Genomic DNA, 13,913 nt, shown 5'->3' with positions numbered 1-13,913 from the left:
CTGGCCCCTGAATCCAAGTTTAAAGGCAATATTTCTTCATACGTTGCGAGAGGCATTTAGCTTGAAATATATTGTCTCATCTTGGCATTCTTACTAAGATGAAAAAATCATTTATCTCTAAATCTAAATAAATAATTAACTGATAGGAGGATATAAAGATGGAAATTGCCAATTTCATGCTTACATGAAAGAAAGTTTTAAATTATTCTTTAGCCTAAGTATGAATTTTTTTCTGTTCATTTTTGTATGTTCATTATTCATTTTGCACCTGATTTGCATACATATTGACAACGTTTAAATACAGAGCTTTTGATAGTGCAGTTTATGTAATCAGTACATGTAATTGCATTACGGAACAGGTGTTGTAACACAACCATTGTTTACGGCAATGTGTTTCTTTTTCGATAGAAGCTGCTGCTCATTTTGTCCTAAATTGTCAATGTTAACTTACATATCTTATATTTTTGGAGTGCGAAACATGAAACAATTCAAAATAATGTTACTGATGATTGATATATTAATGAGTAACATGGCTCAGCAATGGTATGAAATAAGAACAAAACCTCCCTTTTTCGTTGCTAATTGTACGGAGAGATACGTAGTTAGTCTCTTAATGTGTGCAGCAATTGGAAGAGAAGCAAAGGATGTTACCTTTTTCTTTAACGGTGATAATAACCACTGTCGATGGAATTGTACATTCGTTTACATTACTGGTGTGACCAATGGAAATGTCGAATGGTGGAAATACGGTAAGAAATTAATTGCATTACAATGACTTTCTTGAGAACCAATTAAATGTATTATCTACACAGCCTGATCTACGGATCTGACAAAAGGAACTTATGTGGTAAAAATAAGCAAACAGATCTTATTTAGATTTTTACATTTAATTTCTAAAGCTTCGAACTGCTTTTTAAGAAGGATATTTTTATACTCAAATAGTTTATAATTTTTGGTCGTATTTTTATGATAGTGCGGATTAATTTTAACTCAATAGTGTGTTACTTGCAACCAAAATGATTTCCGATTATTATTGAAAAAAATAAAAAGAATTGTTAAAATAATTTAGTTCATACTTATTCCTATGAACAAACAATCAGTTTAAGATATGATGTAACGATCCATACAAATGTTAATGTATCATTCTACCTTAAAGTCAAAGTCATGTCTATGTGAAGGTCGCCATATTGTTTGGTCTTTTATCCATTCGTGTATTTAACAGGAAAATAAAATGTGTTACAATGATATATTTTTTCAACGAATAAAATTTAATTTCAAAACATACCATATATTTATATATATAAAAAAGACTTTGATTTTTATCTGTTCAAATTTTATATTTGCACTTTAGTTTGTGTTAATGATTCATACTTCATAGAAAAATTTTATACTTTTGTTTTGTTTTTATATCTTATTAGAGTTGGAATGGAAGAAGAATGCAGCATTTCAAAAACTAGTTGATAGCTCGTCAGTATACTATAATGATTACGAGAATTGGTCTCCACAATATGCTACTGATGGTTTGATTCCAAATGGAGGAATACATATATTTCATTCAGAATATGAAACTGCTCCATGGATCAGGGTTGATTTGCAACAGGCATTAGCAATATCCTTTTTGCGAGTATATATGAGGAGAGATGGTGGCGGTACATTGTTTATTACCACTTTTCACTAAAATATTGCTATGAATGATTATCATAATGTTGGGAGTCATTTTAGGGTTTATTGAATAATATTTTCTTTCGGATTTTAAAAACTCTATTGGTCTTTTTAAAATAAAAATATTGTGTGTCAGTAAAATTTTTCAACTTAACAAACTGAATTCAACCTTTGCCAACAGTTTGCATAACATGTCTGGATATTTTGTTTGGGAAAAAAACCATTCCTGCGCAAATTGCGAGAGTTGCAGTCATCAATTGATACTATAGAATACAACTCTAAGACGTTTTTCTAAAAGATCTTTTTTATCATGAACAGGTGAAAGATTCCATAACGTTGCTGTTGAAGTGACCAATAGTAGCCAATACATACAGCGCGGGTTTTACAAAGGACCATCAAAGACCCATGGAGTAGTTGAGATTTTGTGTGAACAACCAGCTGTAGGCCAATACGTCCGTTTGCGTATTATCAAAGGCTCTGTAAATATCATAAATATTCCAGAACTTGAAATTTACACTAAATAAATTTCTATGCCCAATATTATAAAAACGTGTTTTTAAAAAATGTGAATATCGTTAATATACAACGATGTACATGTATCCACAACTGTTTTATCAAACATGTTTTTACGAAAGATCATTATGGTTGTTGTAATTCCTTATCATTAAAGTTGGTCACAATTATATGCTAACATTTGTTTCCTTTGAATATAGTTTACAAGACGTTATTTTAAAGTTGATTGAATTAAAAATTCATAAACTATAATGATATTTTGTTGTAATTTTCATAACATGTAATTTTGTCAGGTTTCATTCTAAGTCCGTTTTAAATTTATTTTATAGCTATATCTAGAGACATTAGGGATTCTTAAGCAGGTTCATGCATTGACGCATTTCTTTTTTTTTTCTCTCTAATATTTTAGAATGCCATGTAACATTTTGATTAAAATATTAAAAATTTAATGCATTTGTTCAGAGCAAGAGAAGAGCAACCTGATACGTTATATGGTATTGATATTAATTCAATATTGTAACCTTGTAAATTCAATGAATTAACTATACATTATACTGCATAACATTCATACAGTCCCGTTTTATTTATTGAGAATAATATTATAGGGAAAACAAAATTAATAAGCTTGTTTTTGTATGTGCAATAGCTTTGAAACATTGATGCATTTTATATTGTTGCTAAATATCCATGTACATATGTTTTTTTTATTTGTCTATGAGGATTTACGTTTGTTGAAATTAAAGGACTACTCCCTTTTTAAAGGAATTAATTAGAAAATAAAAAAAAATAATGATTATGTTGAAATGTTAAAATTCATATTAAAGCACCTTCAGATGGTGTACACACAGGTCTGTTCAAATCGTGGTCCACCACGGGGTTAGGATTAGGCTACAATAGGGTGATTTCTATTTTTTTTTCATCGGTACATGTACATATAAGGTTAAATAAAAAAAACCAAAACTTCCTCTCAAAAACTGTTTTGCCACAAAAGTATAACCTATTTGTAATCCTCTACAAATATAGCAGATTCAAGCTTGTACAAATCATGACCCAGGATGGGACAATAAGTAGGGGAGGGGATTGTCAGAATTTATATTTTAAATTGAAAGTGCACGTGAAAATCTATATAATATGGTGAAACAAGCGAAAATTAGATCATCGGGAAAGTTACCGGATACATGTATATGGTATTCAGATTTCGTAGATTTGAGTTTGATAAAATCATGTTCCCCGGGGGTAGAATGGGGTCACACTGTGACGTCAAATTTTTACAAAGGCTTACAAGGGTAGATTTTTATTTATTTTTTTTCATTTTTAAAAACCATTATCCGAGAAAAGTTGAAACCTATGTGGAAGCATCCACAGACAGTGTAGATTTAATTTTGTTTAAATCATGATCCCTTGCAATAAGGTGGGGTAAGTCTCAATGCCACAGTTTAGCATAGAATACTGAATCAGTCAAAATCTTAATCCTTATTAAGGAACTAATGTTAAAATAATTCTTTTTTTTAAATCTGCTAAATTGTATTTTTCCCATTATTGATTTATTAAAGCTGTTTTTGTTCAGAGTTATGCCAGTTTGCTATTAATGGTCAGGTGAATTATGTAGCCTCTGGCCTGTAGTTGTTGATATAAGATTTTTATAAGAACACACAAAGTGTTTGCCTCTACATATTGAGTAAAGAGGACCAATTCTAGATAAATTTTGTCCAATGTCAAGAGAGAGAGAGAGAGAGAGAGAGAGAGAGAGAGAGAGAGAGAGAGAGAGAGAGAGAGAGAGAGAGAGAGAGAAGTAAAATGAACAAGGTTAGTTTTAATACATTTATTTTATGACTTTTTTTTTCGGAATTCCTTATTATAGATATTGGACACAGAAGCTTGTTTATGTAATAAAAGTAATATAATACTATGGGGTAGGCTTTATCACAGCAACAAGTGCCTATGGTGGCGGTGGTGGCTTTCCATGTTGACCATGTTTGACCGTTTTATAATACCATAGGTTGGACTTATAATGCAGAAAAAAGCGCATGTGGCCATTTTTATGTTGACCACAATTGAATTTTGTAAAATTTCGGTTTATTTCCTTTAGTTATACAACTGCCCAGAGTACATAACATTATATAAACATTCTATAAATGAGTAGCCATTGGTGATTGGACAAATTACGAAGATGCATAAAATAACGATGAGTTTTTGTTTTGTTTTTTTTTTAACAAAAAATAACAATATTGAACTTCTCCATTTTACAGCTTGCAGTAAAAATTTTCTTAAATTATTGAGAATGTTTGTATTATTGTATTATCTATAATAAGTATCTTTATCAGCTTGTACACATTCATTATTCCTCATAACATTGATATTTCAAAATGAAATGGAATTCATCCTCTATATCTTTCGGTGACACATATTTCAAAACCTTCTACTTCCTATTTTATATTTCTTCTGCTTTATAATCGTTCAAAGATTAAGAAAAAGTTTTAAATTGTGATATACCTATATGCCATAATAATAATCGGTCTCTTAAGATTAAGATAAGGTTGTATACAAAAATTGTCTATCAAATGCAAATACATGAAATTCTTAAGCGAACCTGTAAAAGACGGCATCAAACTTTGCTAAAAGATACCGAAAATTCTTAATTCAATTATCTTATAATTTTTAAATTGATTTGAATGATATCTTCAATCATATAGTAGACAGTCCCCTTTTAAATTTACAGTCTAAATATCAATATTGACATTCCACATATTTTTTTGCTTGTAAAGTTTGTGAAAGTTACAGCTGTTATAACATTGTAATACACACGGGGTACTCAAAAGTTAAAATGACGAGTTTTATTATGACGTCATAAACGTTGAACGGTGTAAACTGCAACATCACAAGCGAAAATTAAAGTTCATGCATGTGGCTGTTACTGCGGCTCTTCCATTGAATATGCATATCTTCCATAGGCACACATCGCTGCAGTTATGAGACTGTATACTTTAAAAAATCATGATTCAATGCTATATTGTTTACAACTCTATTCTCGTTAAATTCTTTCTTAATACAATAATTAGTAGTTTTATCCTAGCACTACAAAGGTATTGGTATTAAGATAACAAATTGAATTCAGTACATTGCAATACTACTATTTTGTATGCATACAAGATTTAGCTTTTCTTCAGAAAACTTTAAAGATATAGATGTACATAGTTTTTAATATGTCGGTTGCTACTTGTAATACATGTACATGTATAATTTACACCATGATAAGCACTATCGCGTATTTTTGTATCTAAAGTCAAGCGGCAATATTAATGTACACAGGGGAATATTAGCCCCTATTTATTTTAACCCCTTTCGCCTTTGTTGTCAGAGAGCAATTTTAGGACTAGACGAATTCAAATATTCCTTATTATATTTCCTGGACCATAATATTGTCAGGGCGAATTCAAGACGGGGCAAAACTGTATGCAAGTGAAGAAAATAATCATGCATACAGTATTTTGAAATAAAACTTTAAAAACAGCGGGCATGTTGTCACATCTGTACCAACGTAGTTCTTATTAGGCTGGATATTGAACAGTCTAAAAACTATATGCTTCGTTATTATTCATTAAGTGAAACTTCAATTATTGTGGAATTATTAGATTTCGCGGTGGCTCAATTTTGTGGAATTCGTAGGTACCTCTCATCCGAGAATAAACATCCTACACGAATTAATAAATAAGAGATATGGAGTCATATATAAGTCCTTTCGTGGGGTAACGGATAACACACGAAATTACGTCTCTATGAAGTAGTGAAATTTAAGCAATCCACGAAAATTAGCCCCCATATTTTTTATTGATTCCACAGTAACTTTAAATTATACATTTTTACGTGACATTCTTTAAAATGCTACGACTGTAAAAATAATAAAACCACCATGATTTCAAAACAAATTTTAACAACCTTTTCAATTCTTGTCATATTGAAACCTACAAGGAAACTAATATATTTTTTCAGACATCATCAAACAATATGATTTCACATAAAAATTATTTTTATATACTTCGTTTTAATGACATAGGTAGCTGTATTGATAAAGTAATAGGTACGGAGATTAAAGAAAATAAATTGTTTAAACGAATCGAATGTGTCATTAAAAATTAATTATAATATATAAAAAAGGTTAGTCATAATTTGGCCTTTGTACACATATATGTATCCTTAGATCATTGCAATCGCAGTTTAGGGGCATGTCGGCAAGCATTGTATCTTAACGACAATAGATCGGTTGGGGGAATGGGAACAACTGTTGCATTTAACTTATTGAGTTTTCTGTCATTCATAGCGAACCCAAATTCCCTTGTAATTTGCAAATGGCGCCATAATTCATGTTCTTGCTATATCCGGGAATATCCATAGGAATGGACTTGATATATGTAATATCAGGATATCTTTGATACATTTCAAAGTAAAAAGTTAAGAATTACAAGTACGGAGTGGGAATAGAATGCTTTCCGGGCCATGATTTTTTAGGCGTGGAGTTTACCTTATTCGAAGTTATAAAAAGAAGGATGTATCATAACTGAATGGTGAAGTGTGAGTTTCAGTATTACTTACACTACACTTTGCTATTTTTTTAAAAATATTATATCTATATTTAGATGGAGGATGGCATTCTCAAATGTTGGAAATTAATGTGAATTTGAGAAGGGGGCACATGACATATAAACATCAGACAAAGTAGTACAAGGGATTAAACTTTACAATAAATAAATATTGGATACAAATACACCCCTGTTTGCAATTACCTCCCCTCCAAAAGGCATTTATTCGTGTGTGTTGTGTTTGTTTTGGAAGTGGTGCTTCCTCCACCACTCGAAAACACTTCTTTTTTTTTTCTTTTTTTTTTTTTTACATGGAATTTAGTTTCAAGTAAACTTTTATTACAAGTTGCACTATTTTAAATTTAGAGAAATAGCGAAAGCAATTGCAAGCAGAACAAAGCTTCTCAACTATTTTTAGTTAATTTTTTTCTATAAATGGTACATATACCCTTTCAATCACCACTGAACATGTATCAGTAGTATCTCAAATTTTTAGGTCACCCGAGTAAACTCAGGTGACCTATTGCTTTCCGTTTTCGTCCGTCGTCGTGCGACGTGCGTTAACAATTTTACATTTCTAACTTCTTCTTAAAAACTACAAGGCTGATTGTTACCATTTTAGTGTCAGGCATTTCTATGGTAAAAGGAATCTAAATTGTGAAATTGTGAAATATGTAAAAAAAAGTCAATTTTTCAAAAATCTTCTTCTCTGCTCACACACACATGAGGAAAAAACTGGTTGCATGGTTAATATTTCCATGAAGCCCTCTACCAAAATTGTGAAATCCATGACCCCTGGGTCAGGGGTTCAGGCTCTAGGGTGGGGCCAATATGGCCATATAGTAAAAATGTATTAAATCTTTGAAAATCTTCTTCTCTATTCCCATATATATTTGTTAAAAATTAAATGCATGATTATCATGTCTATGAAGCCCTCTACTTAAATTGTGAAATTCACGGCCCCTGGATCAGGGGTACTGGCTCTAGGGTGGGGCCAATAAGGCCATATAGTAAAAATGTATTAAATCTTACAAAATCTTCTTCGCTACTCCCATAGATATTTGATAAAAACTAAATGCATGATTATGATGTCCATGAAGCCCTCTACCAAAATTGTGAAATTCATGACCTTTGTGTCAGGGGTTCAGGCTCTAGGGTGGGGCCAATATGGCCATATAGTAAAAATGTATTAAATCTTGGAAAATCTTCTTCTCTCTTCCCATATATATTTGTTAAAAATTAAATGCATGATTATCATGTCTATGAAGCCCTCTACTTAAATTGTGAAATTCACGGCCCCTGGGTCAGGGGTACTGGCTCTAGGGTTGGGCCAATAAGGCCATATAGTAAAAATGTATTAAATCTTACAAAATCTTCTTCGCTACTCCCATAGATATTTGATAAAAACTAAATGCATGATTATGATGTCCATGAAGCCCTCTACCAAAATTTCGAAAGTCATGACCTTTGTGTCAGGGGTTCAGGCTCTAGGGTGGGGCCAATAAGGCCATATAGTAAAAATGTATTAAATCTTTGAAAATCTTCTACTCTACTCTCATATATATTTGTTAAATACTAAATGCATGATTATGATGTCTATGAAGCCCTCTACCAAAATTGTGAAATTCATGGCCCCTGGGTCAGGGGTTCAGGCTCTAGGGTGGGGCCAATAAGGCCATATAGTAAAAATGTATTAAATCGTTGTAAATCTTCTACTCTACTCCCATATATATTTGTTAAAAACTAAATGCATGATTATGATGTCCATGAAGCCCTCTACCAAAATTGTGAAATTCATGACCTTTGTGTCAGGGGTTCAGGCTCTAGGGTGGGGCCAATAAGGCCATATAGTAAAAATGTATTAAATTTTAAAAAATCCTCTTCTTTACTCCCAAACATGTGGGCATATGAATACATGGTTATGATGTTCATTCCTCTACCTAAATTGTGAAATTCATGGCTCGTGGGTCAGGGGTTCAGAACATGGAGGGGGGAGGGCAATATGGCAATAAAGTGTTAATGCATATAATGTTTTAAAATCTTCTTCTCTATTCTCATACATCTGTATGAAAAACTGACTTAATAATTATGTTTATCAGGAAGTCTTTTACTTAAATGTTAAATTTCATGTCCCCTTGGAGTATGAGTTTAGACTCTAGGGCAGAGCCAAAATGGACGTATAGGTGTTAATGCATATAATGTTTAAAAATTATCTTCTTTACTCCCACACACCTGAAAGGAAAACTGAATTCAAACTGATCTTTGAGTTTTTCGCAAAAATTATAGATTTCATAGTTCTGTTTTAAAGATTTCAGGCAGATAGGTGGTCGTCATTACAAATTTATAGTTTTTCTACTCCAGAATGAAACCCAACTAAATGAATATATGAGACTCCTCGACAAGTTTGTGTATGGGTTATAAGCTACTCAGGTGACCGTTAAGGCCTATTGGCCTCTTGATTTTACGTGGATTCAGTTTTTACATGGTTGTCAATTAAAACATATTACTTATGTATCAGTTAATATCGTGGAGGCTAATTTTCGTGAATTCTGCATTTTTTACTTATTTGTGAGGATGTTATTTCGTGGATGCATCGTCGTTTAGTTTAAGTCGAAAAACAAACCCTTTAGTCATTAGTTTTCGTCAAGGATGTAAATATGTCATTGGGCTACCAATGAATACCACAAAATTGAGCCACCACGAATTCAAATGATTCCACAGTATACACTACATCGAAAAAATCCCTGCAAAGAGATATTAAAATGCAGCAATAATATATAACGGGTGTGACTTTGTGACATTACACTTTACATTAAAGGCGTCAATAAAATAAAATGCGGAATCTTTGTCAGAATCAGATTAATGCTCGTCTCATTGTTTTATCAGTTTCGGAAATATTTGAAATTGTAACAATGAAAAAACCCATAGCCAAATTATTCGTTTATAATATATGATTACTTTTTAATAAATTATAAAAACAATACAGAGCGATATTATCTTTTATGAAATGTTCGTGGCACAATGTTTGCACGATGTAACATGATAAGCTCCTATGATCATAAAAAGGTAGTTTTATTGGTACAAAACACATTGATAATGATGTGTATCATAGTGCATTTATGAATTGTAATTTAAAAAAAAATAATATGAGGAAACAATTCTTATAAAACCTTGTCTATTTTGAAAGTTGATTTTAAAATGACGGGATGGATTTATAATAAAAACATAACATATGATACATGGCATTGGATATGGATATAGTTTATTGGATATAAAATGATTTATGCAATATAAGACGCTCAAACGCTAAGCTCTAAATGAATTGTGAAAAAAGTAATATATAAGGATTACAAGAATAGTTTATACATGCAACAAAAATGTTAAAATAAAATATGTTGTTTACATGATTATATAGTTTATCTGAAAACTGTTGATACAAAATAAGTATCATAATATTGTTTGCTATCAAAGGCAATTGATATAATACAAATATACTAAGGATCATAGCGACAACAATATTCATTCTTCTCTGTGATTGATCTGTTACGGACAAAGAATTCTGTAATGTTCTTATCTTTTTCACATGCAAAAGGGTCATTATAGAACAGACTATTAACAATGTAAAAACATTGACGACGAGACGAATTGTCAACACATATATGAAACCTACTGCAGTATAATTTAAAATAGCTGAAAATACACCGCAAAATATCCATATCGTGAGTGAACACAAACACACCGCTGTTACAGTGAGATGTCGTCTGCTTTGTAGGGGATGTACAGTGATCAAATATCTGACAACGGACAGAAAGCACACGTGAGAATAAGAACTCATAATACTCGTGTTCGAGATGAATATAATATGCGACCACATTTCCAAAATGTTTGTCATTCTGTCAAAAGTTGTAATTGTGATTGATAGAAAATCTGCCAAAGCCAACTGACCGATAGCAGCAAACGTCGGTGTGTGGTATTTTGGATCGTATACGATTTTAACTATTGTGGCAAGGTTCCCAATGCATCCAAAGAAAGCAATAGTACAAATCACACAGGTGAATGTTATTTCGAAAGTCGTTTTACTATAGAAGAGTTGCAAAGTAAATCCTTTTGAAGTTGAATCATTTCCGAATTCATTTTGGGTATTTCTGGTCACATTAATATCCATGTTGTTGGTAGCAGTTAGAGTTATACTGATAATTTTGTATTTCTTAATGGACAAATTGGTTACGTAGTTGCGGTTTACACATACCCAAATCACAAACGTTTAATGCATGTAACTATCTTCTGATTTTTACAGCGATAAACAATCACAAATGCAACATTGGTCCAATAAAAGGGTTATGCCTACCATATATAGGACAAGTAGGCTTTTAAAGTTTAATCCACATCACATGACTATGTATTTGTTTTATAATTTAATTTCCTGGTTCTCTGGTGGCTTATTTACGGATACGCATAACCGCCTCGCGTCAATGTATAACAATGTAGAACACAGCCTATTCTTAGACTTAAATTGTCAGATATAACTGGTTTTAAATTAAGCAACAGTGAAATTTTTGAACATTTTGGGACGGAATTTATACTTATTTACGACCACTCGAATTTTATCATTAAAATTACTAATCTGTGTACATGTATCAGACTGTGTAATTTTTAAATATTTTACAAAAATATATTATTCTTTATATGTGTTCAACATTGTTTTCTGAATAAGATATTCACATGACATACGCGTATTGTTTTATTATTTCATCTGAACTGAAAGCTTTTCTTATAGCATTTTGTCTGTCTGCCATAGGCAACGGAGATTCGAAGTTGTAAAAATTAACGATCACGCTTTTTTTCAAGGGGAGATAATCAAGAAATATTGAATATTGTTGAGAAATTCTCAAAATCTTCTTCTCAAAAACCATTTTGCCAGACTGAAACTTGTGTGGAAGCATCCTCGGGTAGTGTTTATTTAAAGTTGTAAAAATCATGACCCCCGGGGATAGGGCGGGTCACAATAAGGATCGAATTTTCACATAGGAATATATAGAGTAAATCTTTGAAAATCTTCATCTCAGAAACTAATTTGCGAGGAAAGCTGAAACTTGTGTGGAAGAATCCTCAGGTAGTGTTAGTTGTAAAAATCATGACCCTAACGTGTAGGGTGGGGCCACAGTGAGGGATAGCATTTTTTACATAGGAATATATAAAGTAAATCTTTAAAAATCCTTTTCTCAGAAACTAATTAATCAACCAGGAAAGCTGAAACTTGTATGGCAGCATGTTCAGGTAGTGTAGATTCACAGTTGTGAAAATCAAGACCCCCACAATGGAGGGTCGAAGTTTAACATAGGAATATATGGAGTAAATCTTTAAAAATCTTCTTCTCAGAATTTTATCAGCCGGGTGATTCCATTAAATTGTGTAGACTTTGGCCCCTGGACAATTCCTGGGCATTACAAGGGGTTCAGAGTTTGATGTAGGTTTATATCCCATTTACATAAACAATTGTTTAGGATCTTTTTTAGAACTTCAACGCTCAACATGTGTTGTAACAATAAACAATTATCCTGTTAGACAAGGGACTAATAAGAATTAGAATATCCAAGGGGAAAGTGGATTTTTACTTATACGGGATCTACATGTTATTATACTTTTAAAAAGTTTATATTTTTAAAAAAGCATGCATATATCAATTGATTAAGCTGGTACTAGTATATTAAAAATGTATGGCACATGTTGCATTGCATTTTTAATTGCAAACAGTGGCCGTTAAAATCCAATTCCTTTCACCGATTAAATTTATGTTTAGGGTCCCATCCTCATGTTGACATTAATTAGGATCATAGATATTAAAAAAGATAACATTTTGAAACCTGTTTCCAATCATGTAATTGTTTCAAATTACAAGAGTTGAAGCTATTTCAAAGAGCATTTACACATCATGAAAGGTTAATTCACTCATTCATGTTTTACTCTTTATTTTACCTGCTGTAATCTTCCATTAGATTGGTGACTTGCTGAAAATTGACTTGGTGCATTTGCACAAAATTCACATCTGATATTTAGATAATCTGATTAAGACAAGAAGATAACTAATTACAGATGTCAAATATGTTAGAATTTCATAAAGATATATGTTAATTTTTTTTTAAACTTTATTTTCAAAATTGATTTCTACCTAATTTTTTCTGATGAACTGGTGTTATCCATTATATTTATGTTGACATTGTCAATACATATTATTAACTAATTTGCATCAATATATACGTCTGATAATATGTTCAATATCCAGAACGTTTGAAGAATACATGTACAAGTGGTGACAAGCAAAAATTGTGTAGTAAATAAACACATGAGGGTATTACAAAATGCCAAAGATTTTAACAATTTCGCCTACATAAAATTTTGCCTAAAGAACAACAGGTTTTATAGAATTTCTGCTTATCATTTTTTCTTTGCTGCATTAGCCACCCCTATTATTTTCTGTCTGAATGCGAATCTCTTATATTTTTGTAGATAGAAATATCTATGAATAATGAAACATTTTTTTAAGGAAGGGGATATGATTGGGGCGATAGAACTTACATTCTATGTAGTCATAAATGACAACAATCGACCTTATTGTATTTATTTATTGTTTAATTACTCTCTTGTTGTACCTCTTAACCGATTTTGTCTTATATTAGAGGTCTGTGATATAAATTTTATGTACAAATTAATTTGTAAGGATACTATGCAGATTGTAAATAATGTACTGTATCTATTGTTTCGTTGTTTGTAGATTTTTATTATAGATTTACGTGGCCAATATATTCCATTTTATGTTTAATGAGTTTAACTGACCACGGGCAGATTCCAAACTAAATAAATATACTACTATCAAGTGCAATGATTTTGTAAACCCATTATGCCAAATTTGCATAAAAATCAGAATTAATAAATTGTGATGTTACAAAATTGAAAGTACGTTTAAGTAGGTGATAATGATACATGTAAGTTGTAATTTATCGTTTCATTGATATTGATCAAAGTCACCGCAATTAAAACATTTCAATTAAAACAAGAGACCCACAGACCTCGATGGTCACCTGAGTACCATAGTCCATAAAATGTCATGTCAGATAATAATAAGTAATCTTTCATGATATTCACAGTTTAATTTATATTGCA

The 13,913-nt window shown here is 31.5% G+C and overlaps 1 long non-coding RNA gene across 1 annotated transcript; it reads left to right on the top strand.

Moving 5' to 3' along the window:
* The first annotated feature begins 446 nt into the window (after positions 1-446).
* On the top strand, positions 447-2,287 carry LOC109618499 (uncharacterized). The gene is made up of 3 exons (XR_010712691.1): positions 447-749; positions 1,419-1,649; positions 1,981-2,287. It is a non-coding gene; the product is annotated as an uncharacterized lncRNA (long non-coding RNA).
* The last annotated feature ends 11,626 nt before the right edge of the window (positions 2,288-13,913 follow it).

Source organism: Magallana gigas, chromosome 4 (assembly GCF_963853765.1).
Source record: "Magallana gigas chromosome 4, xbMagGiga1.1, whole genome shotgun sequence".
NCBI classification, from domain to species: Eukaryota; Metazoa; Mollusca; class Bivalvia; order Ostreida; family Ostreidae; genus Magallana; species Magallana gigas.
The sequence above is the reverse complement of the archived record's forward strand: the minus strand, read 5'-3'. Positions and strand labels throughout refer to the sequence as shown.